General features: G+C 32.1%; 1 protein-coding gene across 1 annotated transcript in view; it reads left to right on the top strand.

Moving 5' to 3' along the window:
* The first annotated feature begins 375 nt into the window (after nt 1-375).
* LOC149956640 (metabotropic glycine receptor-like) overlaps nt 376-14635 on the top strand; it is a 60004-nt gene continuing 45744 nt past the window's right edge. Inside the window, exon 1 of the mRNA XM_090165493.1 lies at nt 376-899. The gene's annotated coding sequence lies outside the window, so the exon portion shown is untranslated. The remainder of the gene's footprint in view (nt 900-14635) is intronic.

The raw sequence follows: 14635 nt of genomic DNA, 5'->3' as shown, positions 1-14635 counted from the left end.
CATTGCGTTTCCGGGAGAACAGGGAGCGCTGCGTGAAACACGCGCGGATCGAAGCCGATAACGCGGTTTAAACGGTTTCCGATGAGACGGCGCTTCGATCGACAGCCGAGAGAGACAGAGTCCTTTTTCCTTTTCCGCAAATTGAACGTGAATGATTTTCTACAAATGCGTCAAAGAATGCGGATTTTCAGTACGAAACGAGCTTATAACACGCGTGGATTGAAAGAAGCGAACGGCCAAAAAAAAACTCTAGATATTTTTAGGAATTCACGCGCATCTTTTTCGTTGCAGCGCCACCAATCGGAAGGAGCGGGAAATACACCGTCGTCTTCACCCTAAAATCTCGATCTGTGTGTGTGCGTGGTCTGGATTTAGCGCCGTTGATTTTTTCCCACTTTCTACCTAATCCGCGAAATATTAGATACGTTTAATAAAATCTACGAGATAAGAAAAGTGGGAATTGATAAAAAGGTAGCTCCGAAAATGATGAGAGAGACGTGGGAGTCGTTCGAGTGGTACTAGATGACCTTATTAGACGAATGAATAGGAACACGTAATCTAAGGGTTCTGGCGCCTTCTCCGCGGTCTATCCCCGTTGGTTCGTCGGATCCATCCTCAGCTTCCCGGTGCCAAAGGGTTGACGCCGAAAGACGTTTCGGGTGATGTCGATGTCTGGAACCCGGCGGTGCAGTCGCGGCCAACTTTGAGCTTTTCCCCCGCGAATAGCTGGCTTTTATCGCTGTCGTTCGCGTGTCGATGGAGATTTTCGTGTCCCAGTTCCCTTTCTGACGCTTTGAAAAGAATCTCGCCACTCAACGGAAGTTATATTTTAACACGGACTTCGATTATCATTTCGGCTCGACAAAATGCTGTGATGAAACATGGTGGCTCGAAATACGGTATGTTGAACGGTTTTTTTTTTCATTTTCATTTGTAATTAACACATTTTTGTTAGCGATTTTAATTTGTATTTTGTACGAGAAGACTAATCGAAGGGCTAAAATAAAGCTGTAGGATTTTGTTTAGATATGCTTATGAGATTTCTACAGGATTACATTTTCAATTTTACAAGTTTAATATATTTGTTAATACAACATATTATTTATTTAAATATGATTTAGGGGTTTTGAGCCTTATCAAATCACTAAAGTCTAAAAAAGTGTTAAAATAATATTTGAAACATTTTATTAGATGTTGGAAGATGGATTAAAATTTTACTTAAGGTAAATAAGTGGAATATATATTAGTTCATATATTCAACAGATTTAGATAATCTAAGGTTTACTGTCACTAAAAATTCAATAAATAGTAACCCTTATAGGAGGTTTAAAAAAATATGAATTTGTTAAGTTAAATTCTTCAAAATAAATGTGTAAAGGAAATATATTTTAAATCTTATATCATTAAACCCATTGTTCTTGAAAATCATCAATAATTATCTTTAGTCATAATGAAAACTATAGGAACCATTCTTTCTGCTTTGAGATTGCAAGTTCCTCACTGGTTTAAGGGGTTTTTTCCCGAGATAATTGGTTTAAACTTTTAATACAATCTTGCTGAGGTTAACGGAAAAGTAAGGTGTTGGCTCGCGTGGCATGAAAGGCTTACCACCAGCCTCCTCCGCATTCTAGCCCGGACACTGGTAATTGGCTTTACAAGTCCATAGTTGACTAAGGTCTGTATGGTATCTTAGGTATTAGCTTAGCTGATTATAATTATAATCTCTCTAGTGATAAAAGGAATTTTTAAAAATTCCCTTACATGTGTGTATTGGATATTTTTAGAAGGATTAAATTTTGAATCTTGTAAGATAAATCTTGGCAGACCAAAGGGAAAACCTAGTAAAGACCAATTTTGAAATTTTCGAGTTAGTAGTAAATTTATATATATACGCGAATAAACAAGAAAATTTTCAACCTAACAAGAAAATTTTCAACCTAGCCTCATAAATTCCTGACTAGTACATACTTACCCCTTACATTTCCATGAAAAATAATGTTTATCAAAATAAAATAACTTAAATATCTGAAATTTAAATTAAATTAAATTTATTAGGTTCGGCCATAAGAGAGCGATTATGGGTTTAAACACCTGTTTCTTTAAATAAAATTAATCTGACGTCATTATAAAAATCTTTAAAAATAGAAGTTTTTTGAAATATATATTCGTATACTTTTAATAATTTTCTGTCCATTTTGAAATGTTTAAGACGAAAATTTTAATTATAGTTGTATTAAATGGATTTAATCATAAAATTAAACACATATATATATAAAATTAAAAAAACATTGAACCAAACTTCTTCCAAAGAAAGTGAAATAGTTTACGGGATGTAAAATAAAATCGATACACTGAACATATTAGAAAGTATTTTAAACATTTTTTAATTGTCATGAACACATTTAAAAAAATTAGTTTGTGATATCTTCTTTAATAATAAATTAAAATTATCAAATAGTTTTGTTCTGTACCTATATAATCGTTTGTTTAACGTAACTTACTTATATTAAACTTGTTTATTTAAAAATTATTTAATTATTTAATTATATATTAATTACTTCTATTATCATAGACCAATTACCATTCATCATTATAGTTTTACTTTAAGACATACAATTTCCTGTTATTCATTTAATAAATTAAAAGACTAGCTATACCTATTTTCAATTTTCATGCTAGTTCACTTTATCCATAAATGATATTAGGGTGGAGCACGAAACGCGGACATACAAATTTCATTTCAAATAAGCGAGAAAGGCTGAATCGCATGTGGCTTATCGTAACCCTTATAAAAGTAACCAGCCAGGAGTAATGACCTCTTTATAGATAAAAACGAATTGCCGCCCAGTTGTCTCTTTGGAGTTAGGTCTCTATTGCAGTTCAGAATTTAACCGTCCATTTTATCTCTACTACTTATTTGTCACGCATTATAGCTAGCATTAATATTGCAGAAGACAATTATTTTTTCGAAACCTGATGAAATCCATTTTCGTTATTAAAGGAATAAAGTTTCTTACTTTAATGAATTCCGCCTATGAAGATGGCGCCACACAAAGATTTTTATTCCGACTATGAAGATGGCGCTACAAAAAAAATTGTAATCCGACTATGAAGATGGCGCTACAAAAAAAAATGCAATCCAACTATGAAGATGGCACCACACAAAGATTTTTATTCCGACTATGAAGATGGCGCTACGAAATTTGTAATCCGACTATGAAGATGGCGCCACAGAAAGATTTTTACTCCGACTATGAAGATAGCGCTACAAAAAAAATTGTAATCCGACTATGAAGATGGCGCTACAAAAAAAATGCAATCCAACTATGAAGATGGCACCACACAAAGATTTTTATTCCGACTATGAAGATGGCGCTACGAAATTTGTAATCCGACTATGAAGATGGCGCCACAGAAAGATTTTTACTCCGACTATGAAGATAGCGCTGCAAAAAAAATTGTAATCCGACTATGAAGATGGCGCTACAAAAAAAAATGTAATCCAACTATGAAGATGGCACCACACAAAGATTTTTATTCCGACTATGAAGATGGCGCTACGAAATTTGTAATCCGACTATGAAGATGGCGCCACAGAAAGATTTTTACTCCGACTATGAAGATAGCGCTACAAAAAAAATTGTAATCCGACTATGAAGATGGCGCCACACAAAGATCAAAATTCCGATTATGAAGATGGCGTCACACGAAGATTTGTATTCCGACTATGAAGATAGAACTAGGGGCTTTCCCACTTCAATTTAAAAACAACGCACGACGCGACGCACGCTCAGTGTCACCTGGTTGTTGAAACGTGCAACCGAGCGTGCTTTGCGCACCGTTATTAAATAGAAGCAGGAAGCTAACCCATAATATTGTGGAGCGCCATCTTTAGCAAAATCATGCTATAAATCTTAGATTTAAATTGTCTAAAGATTTAAATATCGACCAAAATGTTGTGGCAAGTGATAGTGCGTAGCAAAAACAACAAATTTCCCTCTAATTTATGAAATTCAATTCCATTAGTAAATAAATCATCTACCGGAAATCAGGGAAATAGAGGCTAGAAATGTAGCTTTTTTTTTCTGGTAGCTTGAATACATTAACTAATATTTCTACCAACTATTCTTTATAGCATTGGTTTTTAATAATTAAAGAAACAGTGACGGTGCCACAGATTTTGACTCAGGTAGGCCCAGTATAAGAGTCATATATTTTTTAACTTTTAATTTCATTGAGCTAACATTATTATGTGATTCATAATCCAAATTTCAATTTCTATTCTACCTGTAATAAAGTAATTTTGTATTTTAAGACATTGAAAGAATAATTACCAATTGAGTTTTTAAAATATTTTTGGGCCCTTTGGCAGGATTTTGGGGCCCCCTTTAAATTTTCAAGGTGACTTACCTTATCTTGCCCTGGTCCCTCCATAAAATATCGGTCTCTGTCAAAAAAACAGCGGAAATTATAGTTTATGTTGCTTTTCTGCGGCTGTATAATAAATTATCATATTAGTCCGTTATTAAAAACTTATCAATATTTTATTCTACTCCATTTTTAATTCTATTCAATATTTTATTCTACTCCATTTTTAATTCTATTCAATATTTTATTCTACTCCATTTTTAATTCTATTCAATATTTTATCCTTCTCCATTTTTAATTATATTCAATATTTTATTCTACTCAATTTTTAATTCTATTCAATATTTTATTCTACTCCATTTTTAATTATATTCAATATTTTATTCTACTCCATTTTTCATTCTTTTTAATATTTTATTCTACTCCATTTTTAATTCTATTCAATATTTTATTCTACTCCATTTTTAATTCTATTCAATATTTTATTCTACTCCATTTTTAATTCTATTCAATATTTTATTCTACTCCATTTATAAAATCTATTCAATATTTTATTCTACTCCATTTTTAATTTTATTCAATATTTTATTCTACTCCATTTTTAATTCTATTCAATATTTAATTTTACTCCCGTTTTATATTCTTTTCAATATTTAACTCTACTTTGTTTTTGAATTCTATTCAATATTTCATTCCACTCAATTTTTGAATTCTATTCAATATTTCATTCTTCTCGATTTTTAAATGCTATTATTTTTTTCAATCTAGTCTATTATTAAAAAAATCAACGGAACTTTTTTATTCAAGTTGGTTATTAAAATCGATTTATTTTTAATTACAGTCCATTATAAAAATCAATTCAATTATTTCATTCTAGTCCATTATAAAAATCAAATAAATTATCTCATTATAGTTCGTTATAAAATTCTATTCATTTTTTTTCATTTTAGACCGAAAAATTATTAAATTCAACTTTTTTACTATCGTCCTTTGTAAAATTCAATTCAATTATTTAATTTTATTTTATTTTATTTTAAAAAATCAATTCAGGTAATTCCTTATAGAACATTAAAATTTGTATTTAATTCTTTAATTCTATATTTTACTATGTAAATATATTATATAATTTTGTTATGTTTAATTCCAAAAGTTCCTTATTTTAAATTTTAAAGATCGAGTAAGCGATAATTATATAAGCTATTATTTAAAAGATTCTGTTACTGTACCAATGAAAACCTTATTTAGTTAGTCTATTCAAAAAACAATTGATGAAGCAATACAGGATATTAATCTACTGAAAAGGTTTAAAACCGATCTTTAATATTTCTTAGAAGGTCTATATAGAAACGCTTTCTTATTCGTGATCTGTATTTTTTTTTAAATCAATTAGAAATATTTGCTAAATTTATAAATGTAACATGTGCCTAAAATCTGAGTTGTTCATTTTGAATTAATAATTATGAACGATTAATAAATATTGGCTTTCATTATTTTTTTATTTTGTCAATATTAATGTTAGGATTTCTAGTACGGGATTTAAATTATCGGCGTTATCCAGAAGGTGAAAAAAGATTGTTATATGTTCTAGGGAACTAATTTCAACAAAGAGCTGAATTTTTTTATTTTTTAAATATAATCATAATTCATTTAAAAAACCATCATTTTGTTAAATTAAATTAAATTTATAATATTTTAAAAGCTTATTCCAAATACGGCAATTTGATTTTGTACTTCTATGCTAAAACATTTTAATTAGAAGAAAAATTGGGTTTTCTAAGGTTTCAGATAAGGTTTCGCTATTGTGTAAATGGTTTGCTTAGTAAATCTCATATTTAAAATATTGAATATGGAATGTAATAGAGAAAACTCAATGAAATATATACCATATTTTATAACAGGAAAGTAAAATTGATATGCACTGACAATACTATTTAACTTCGAACAAACCAACTACTGGACCACATTTTATATAAAGCAATCGGTTATTTTACAGTAGCCTAATAATATAGATCTTTCCACCCCAATAATAAAAACGTGGGCCAAATAATAAACGATCGAAATTATGCCTAATATTTTTGACTTAACTTCCCGAGAGGAGCGCTGGCGGGCATAGCAATTTCAAGAATGGTGTTACAAAACCACCTTGCATATTGAACGGTACGACAAAGATTGAATTTTAACGATAATGCCTTTAATAGTTGTCAAAAGGGTTTTATTTAATGGTTGCCGAAAGGTTTTTTATTTAATGGACAATGTCCGTGTCTTTGCGGAGACTATTTTCGGAAATCCAGTTCATAGTCAACATTCAAGGATGTGATTCGCGCTTTACATATTCGGTTCAAAATTCGAGAGAAGACCACAAGACTTCGCGTGTGCTTTGTACTAGGCTTAGGTTAGTTTTTTAGATTCGTACACGATTTCACGGTGCGAGCTGTATAATTTGCATAAAACCAACTCAATTCTCCAATATTTCGTTCGGCCTCGACTTGGAGCTGATTTGCTTTCACAGGAAACAGCTGCCGGCGTCAATATTAGGCGAGCCATTTATCGATTCTAAACAGTCAGGTTTTATATATTCAATGAGGAATCAATGCTTCTTCGCTGCGAAGGCTTTTTTCGAACCAAGGGGAAGGTAAGGGGGCGATACCATTTTGGTTACTATACCTTATCAAATGTTGTGTTATATTTCTACGTCGGCTACACAATACGCTGGTCATTTTAAAACCACTAAATGCGAAGATTTTGATCGTTTTCGTTGGAACTATTCCAGGGTATGAATTATAACCTGTTTTTATGCAATATAAAATACATCATTTTATTGATATAGTTGGTAAATTAAACAGTCTCTTGAAAATATTCGGTGGTCTAGAAATGTTTCTATGGAGAATACCACGAACTTTTGGAAGATTTTCCAACGTCTTTAGAAAAATTATGCAAATGTTTATAGATTTTAAAGAAATTTGGGTAATTTTCTATAGATATTCGTTAAGAATAGTTTTGTAGAGGGCTGTAGATTTTTACTGATTAAGGAATTTTTGTTCACATGTGAATATAATACAAGACCTTTTGTAGGTAATATTTATTTTAAATTTGTAAGCTCTATTCTTGGTGAAGAACAATGACGTATTTTTAACTTTTTAGAAAGTTATAAGTCTATGATTTTGTACACAAGTTACTAAGATATTCAAAACATGGACGCAATAACGAGCATTGCTATTTTGCTTACTTGACTGTTAACAGGGCTTCGGAAGTAGGCCACTTTATTTAAGAAAGACGTCCCGAAAAGCTCCCAGTAAAATATTTTCCAAAGAGATAACCTTATAATTTTGCATATTAATGATAAACGGCACAAAATTGAGAAATTTACCCGAAAGCCACACGAAACAGTTCGATTGTCTCGCGGAAAACTAGTAAACGCCATATTGAAAGTTAAGTGTGAGTATTAAATTCAAGTATACATGGGAATAGTCCACATCAATTAGAAATGTATTTTTTTCCAATGCGGAAGAATGTTGAGACCGGCATATTTATTCTTTTTCCTAACGTCACCTGCCTTAGGTTCAGTTGCCTCCGAAAACGACGGATTTAGCTAACCAATCAGATTGAAGACTGATTGGATTTTTCTAAGGGGAAAAATCTAATAGGTGTTTCCTTAAAATACCGGAGGTCACGTGTAAATGTTCTTTCTACGTCATTAGCTATAGTTATTGAAGATAGAGAGCACGCGCTCGAGCCGATTAAAATTTTGGAATTTGAAGTCCACGTGAGAAACGCGCGTGCCAATTAAGTACTAAAAAGCTTAAGCTCTTGACGCCGTTAAAAACATTTTATACTTGTGATTTTTATTGTTTTATTTTATAAAAACACTAATTGTGAGAGCTTTTTAGGAGATTTGGAAGCAACACTAATAATAATAATAATCAGCTAGGCTAATACCCAAGGCACCACCTTAGGCCTAAGTCATCGAGCGACTTTTAGAGCCTTTAATATCTAAGTACAAATAAATACATTTTTGTATCCCCCTTACGGTAAAAATCTAACTCTAAAAAAAATTCGTCAAATAGATTTACCGGTTAGTACATTTAACATTTCCGAAAGAAATAATGCAAACGAAAATATATCAAGAATTTGCTGTTACTAGGTAATTTCTAGCAACGTACACTCAAAATAAATAGTCTTCAAAACGGATATTTATTCCCAATTAACCCATCCTTTAAAATTCGCTCACCATATCATCCACTCAATTTATTAAACTAAAGCATCAAGGTTGAAGTTTCGCTATTACCACATGGCATAAAAGTTCCGTACAAAGTGCCCTAATTATATAAAACCCTGAAATTATATTCGCATTTAATCGAAAACAGCTTCAAAACCGCCAATGCGAGAGATAAATTTTCTGTATCTATTATATCAAATTAGAAACGAAAAACTATCAATAAATGTCGAAATAGAGCTTTCCAGTGAAGCATCCGTTCTTTATTAGAATTAATGTCGAAGGCAAAGCGGATATCAATTCCAATAGGTTCGGTCATTTCGTAGGAAATAGATTGACGCAACAAATCTGAAAGACACAAGCCGCGCGTTTAAGGGATGTTGGATAAATTAGGAAGGGCGCCTTGATAATTTGTTCTAGAACTTCGCGGGGTTTCGCGTTTCGCGCTCTATTGGAGTGCAAGATTGCACCAAACAGCATGTAGATGGAGTTCCCTCTGATAAAGTCGATGGCCTATGATTCTTCCGAAAGAAAGGCGACCTTTATAGCCTCATATCTCAAGAGAGATGGCGCTGTATAAAAGCTGCAAAGGCCCGGCGGCAATCAAGCGCCTCGAATTATCCCATTCAACGGCCTTCGCTCGATACGAAAATCGATCGACGAGCCCGGACACGTCCTCCGTCGCTTCAACCGAGGGCTTCTCTTCCTCTTGGCCAGATGCTAAGGCCGCCTGCCAGCCAGAGCTTTTATGAGTTTGCTATTATTGGACGAGCGAGCGTTCTCCTTCTCATTTTGGGCCACTTCAAAGCGTATATGACCGTTTTAATATACGAACTAAAAACAAATTAACCTTTCCGAAAGTAAAGGAACGTCGTAGTTCGGGCCGCTAACAGAGTCAATACCTGCCATCTATTAGCTTTATAAACCTCCCATTGTGGGAGAGATTTCTTGTCTGTACAAATTAATTTAACGGAAAAGGGACACTTTTCTTTCTATACAGACCCTTTCAACCATTTTCTTGTCTGTACAGATTAATCCATCCGAAAGATAACGATGTTCTACGAATATAACATTTTCTTGTCTGAACAAATTGCCTCGTGAGAAGGACGATTTTATCTCTATATATTTCCTTACAACTATTTCCTTGTCTGTGCAAATGTCTCCATGAAAATGAGACACTGTTATAACTAAACGTTTTCATTGCAGCACTTTCTTCTTTGTACAAATTACCCGCTTAACAAATTACTCCATGGTAAGAAGGACACTGGTCTATCTATTCTTATCGGTAAAGACATTTTATTTCCTAAACAAATTACTCTAGTGGATGTGTTTAAACTTGAAAGGCTGTGTTGAGATATTTCCGAAAAACACGTTATCAGTGGTTCGTTTAAAGCCGGGTTTCAGGGACGCTTGTAGCTTGAAAAAAAAAAGATTGAGATATTTCCATTTTGCGGGAAGCGTATACTTTCCTTGCTCAAGCTGCAAGGAAAGCGCTTGGCGTTCTCATGAGGTAAGTCCTATTTTGCGGAAAGAATGTTTTGCATACTTTTGCAAAACTAGTGCGAACTGGCCATTTTCAAGACCTATTTTACGGAAAGAAAATTTTGCATACTTTTGCAAAACTAGTGCGAACTGGCCATTTTCAATACCTACCCGGGTAGCAAAATTTCGTTGATTAACGGTTGTAAAACGGTTACAAACTTGTTGTTAAAAAAACGTTATGAAATCGTCAACAATGTCCGGCAATAAAACGACAGATAAAACGGGTGAAAAAACGTTATGAACAACTTTATACTCACCAAATATCCACGATATTAATTTTAACGTCTTTAGAACGTCTCTATTAAAACGTTTTTGTAACGTGATACCAATTTAAACAAACACGTTATGAGTCCGTTGAAAATGTCTGGCAATAAAACGATGTTTAAAACGGTTGAAGAAACGTCACACTCACGACGATATTTTATTTTAACGGCTTTTAAAAGTTACTTGTATAACTTTTTGAATACAATAAAAAAAACCATAAAATGAAATTTACAAAAACTTTTTTTTAACTTTAAACAACAAAATATTTTTTTTGCTTAATTTATTTCACTTAACCACAGTTGACCCTGTTTTAGGTTTTAACATCAAATGCTAGTTAATTAAATCAAATGATTGCTTTTAACACTAGGCGTATTTTAAAGAAGGCACTTTTGTTTCAATTTACATCAGGTACATTGTATCTATTTTTACATCAGGTACCTTGTCTCTTTTAACATTAGCTAGTTATTTGTTTATTTAAGTATCAGATCCTTTTTATGAAGATTTTAATATCAGGTTACTTTTTATATAACTTTTAAAACGAGGTAGTTTCTAACTATTTAGTCGACAAAACTTCTTTCTAGGTTGAGGTCAATATGGTACTCGTTATCACAGCATGCACATTTTAACCATAACAAAACACTTTACCAAATTCAATCTTAGATAAATGGAATCGTTAGTCTAAATGCAGAAAAAACTAAACGATTAGCTAGTTGAGATCAAATTTTGAATTTCTTAAAAAAATATATATTTTTGCAGAACAAATATTCTCAAAACAATTATCTATTAAAACAAACTTTTATAAAAAAAAATACTTAGAAATTGTCCATTCACGTGGTGTTTCAAAAATTTTTGGTATGATTTAATAAAAATACTAAAAAAATTAGCGACAGTCTTGTACGCCTAATTAAATATTTAAAAAAAAACACATTACCAAAACAAGAATCTAGCAATAAGCCTGGTTTTATCTAGCCCATGTTTAATAAGAGCTTGAGAGCTTTAGCATTAGCTGTCTTTGCTGCATTTTCAGTAGTATCTGTTGGTTCTTTCGATTCAGTCAAAGATGATTCTGAAGTTACTGTAGAGCTCACGGGGGTACTAGAAAGCTGTTTTCGGATTTTCAAACAAGTCTTGGAATATTTTAATCGCAGCTGCAATTACAAACTCATCCGCTTTGTTAAAGCACTCGTTTGACCGTACTGTAGCTATAAAACAAAAAATTTACTTGCAAAAATATTTAATCTAAGAAATACAGTTGATTAAAATTACCAATAACAACATCTTTCAGAAGTAGGGTTATAAAACCCATTTTCTTATGACCAGCCCAGTTTAACTGACCAAGCTCATTATCTAACCACTTCAAAGCTTTAAATATAACTTTAAAATATCAATTGGGAAAACTATACTTTTAAAAAATAGACTAGCCCCTTCTGTTTTGAAAGAAATTACTTGAATGTCACAAATCAAAAACATAAAATATGGATTATCCATTTAACTAATATTTTATAATAAATTTAACTAACCAACCTCATTATCTAACCCCTTCAAAGCTCTAAATTTCACCTTAAAATATCAATTGGGAAAACTGTACTTTTGAAAACTTGACTAACCCCTGCTGTTTTGAAAGAAATTACTTGAATGTAGCAAATCAAAAACATCAAATATGGGTCTATTCATCTCATATTTTATAATAAATTTAACCAATGATACCAAGAGGCTAGTTTTTTCTACAGAAGTCTGGGCCAGTAAAAAAATAGTGCAAAATATGGTAAAAATGGCTAATAGCTGCTAATAAAGAAATATCGCATGTAAAAAGCTAAAAATCAGTATTTTTAAAAGTTAAAAACTCGATATTTTAGTGCAGTAATGTTCTAATGTTACTGAGTTGTAACACAAAATTTTAGCCCAATAATACCTTTATATTCTGGTAAAATTACAATTTTCATGAGTTCTCTGGTAAAAATAGTATTATAAATTATTTGCCACATTGGTCTAAAATCTCATTTTTCTTCAGTCCCTAAAAATTTACAATTTTCCATGGAATTTCCCCTTGGATCAAAATCATCAAACATGTAATAATATATTTTATTTGATATTTTGTAATAATTTTCACCAATTATCCTCATTATACAACCCATTAGCAGACTTAAATTTCACTTTAAAATATCAATTGGAAACATTTTGCTCATGAAAATTAGACACTAGAATAAGGTAGCGGTTGATTTTCATAGTATAATACAAATAATTATAAAATGGATAGATTCTAAAATAGATAGAAAGATCTTCCACTCACCATTTTGTTTGCCAAATTTCAATGAAACCAAAAAATTTGCGTATTAAGCCTTTGCATATTAATTAGTGTTGAGCAACTTGAGCTTACCTTTAAGTACCTTTCCGGTTTTCGGTAATAAGGAACTGAATCACCGGGCAGAAAATAAACTTAAAATACCAAAAAATTGAATTCTTGTACTAACAAATTTCTTATTACGTGCAAACCATATTAAAATATTTAGATAATACCAGGAACTGAGGAAAGCTTTTTGCGCCGTTAGAAATTTCAATTCCGGATAAAAACCGTTAACAGGGTTGTCATACGTAAAACTCAATTTTTATTGGATGGCAGTTAAGTCGGCTGTACTTACGTAATATGGTGGGAATATTCAATTTATTATTAAATAAGTAAATAATTTATTTAAATCTACCCAATTAATTAAATAAAATTTGATTTATTTTAATAACAAGAATTTCCTGAATTAAACCAAACTTTATTGTCAGAATAATCTGCTACTTTAAGGCGGACATTTAGGCAAGTTCAATTGGCTGCTGGAAACTCTATTAAGTAAATTTGTGGGTAATTTTTGTCAAAAGTACGGTCACAATAATATCAATATAGTTCATATTTACACTAAAAGATAAAGAATGTAGCATTGTTGTTGCCTGCAAGTTCGGCTCATAAGGCGGCCAAATTTATGCCCCCCAAGCATTTGAGCTATGCTAAATGTTTTGGTATATTTTTTTAACGAAGACCCTTTCGCCTCCCCTACCATTGTCTGTAGTAAAAACGTTAGCAAAACGTTTTGATTTTAATATGAAATAACGAAAACGTTACGATCTATGTAAAACGATAATATGACGTTACATGGACGTTAACATTTATGCAGTGGATAAGTTGTGAAATATTCACTTATTTTCAACGTAGAATGTAAAGTTATTAAAAACGAGAAAACGTCAAATTGACCACAAAACCACAAATCCACGAACGTGAAACTTTTCGTTGCTACCCGGGCATTTAACGGAAAGATAATTTTGCATACTTTTGCAAAACTAGTGCGAACTGGCCATTTTCAAGACCTATTTTACGGAAAGAAAATTTTGCATACTTTTGCAAAACTAGTGCGAACTGGCCATTTTCAAGACCTATTTTACGGAAAGAAAATTTTGCATACTTTTGCAAAACTAGTGTGAACTGGCCATTTTCAAGACCTATTTTACGGAAAGAAAATTTTGCATACTTTTGCAAAACTAGTGTGATCTGGCCATTTTCAAGACCTATTTTACAGAAAGAAAATTTTGCGTACTTTTGCAAAACTAGTGTGAACTGGCCATTTTCAAGACCTATTTTACGGAAAGAAAATTTTGCATACTTTTGCAAAACTAGTGCGAACTGGCAATTTTCAAGAATAGCGGCCCCTCCTATATATTTGTTTTGATTGTGCTATAATATAGTATTTTTCGCACGGAATCTATTGCCTTTAAAATTATTTTTCGGAAATGAATACTTAAGTCGATATAGTTAATTAAAAATTATCCAAAGACTATAAATTGGCGCCGCGAACTCGCTTGGCTCGAGCGCTGGGGGCGCGGCGCCTCCCCAACCCCATACTAAAAAAGTCATGGGACATGTATAATGCGACCTAGAGGAGAGTACCAAGTCTTACGCATCAAGTATATGATTTTAAATGAACTATATCTCCTTAAGTATTCATTTCCGAAAAATAGTTTTAACGGCAATAGATTCCTATTAGATACTATATTATAGCACAATCAAAACAAATATATAGGAGGGGTCGCTATTCTTGAAAGTAGCCGCATTAGCTACGTTCGCACTAGTTTTGCAAAAGTATGCAAAATATTCTTTCCGCAAAATAGAACTTCCCTTTTCAGGATGCAAGATATTTCTAGCGTGCCGCGTTAGCTCACGGCTGACGCGTTTATTTTTTTTGCCAAATTAAATAGGGTGGTTCCGATTCG

This window comes from Leiobunum rupestre, chromosome 2 (assembly GCF_980474605.1).
Source record: "Leiobunum rupestre chromosome 2, qqLeiRupe1.1.hap1, whole genome shotgun sequence".
Classification (NCBI taxonomy): domain Eukaryota; kingdom Metazoa; phylum Arthropoda; class Arachnida; order Opiliones; family Sclerosomatidae; genus Leiobunum; species Leiobunum rupestre.
Note: the sequence above shows the minus strand (reverse complement) of the source record. Positions and strands in the feature narration are given on the sequence as shown.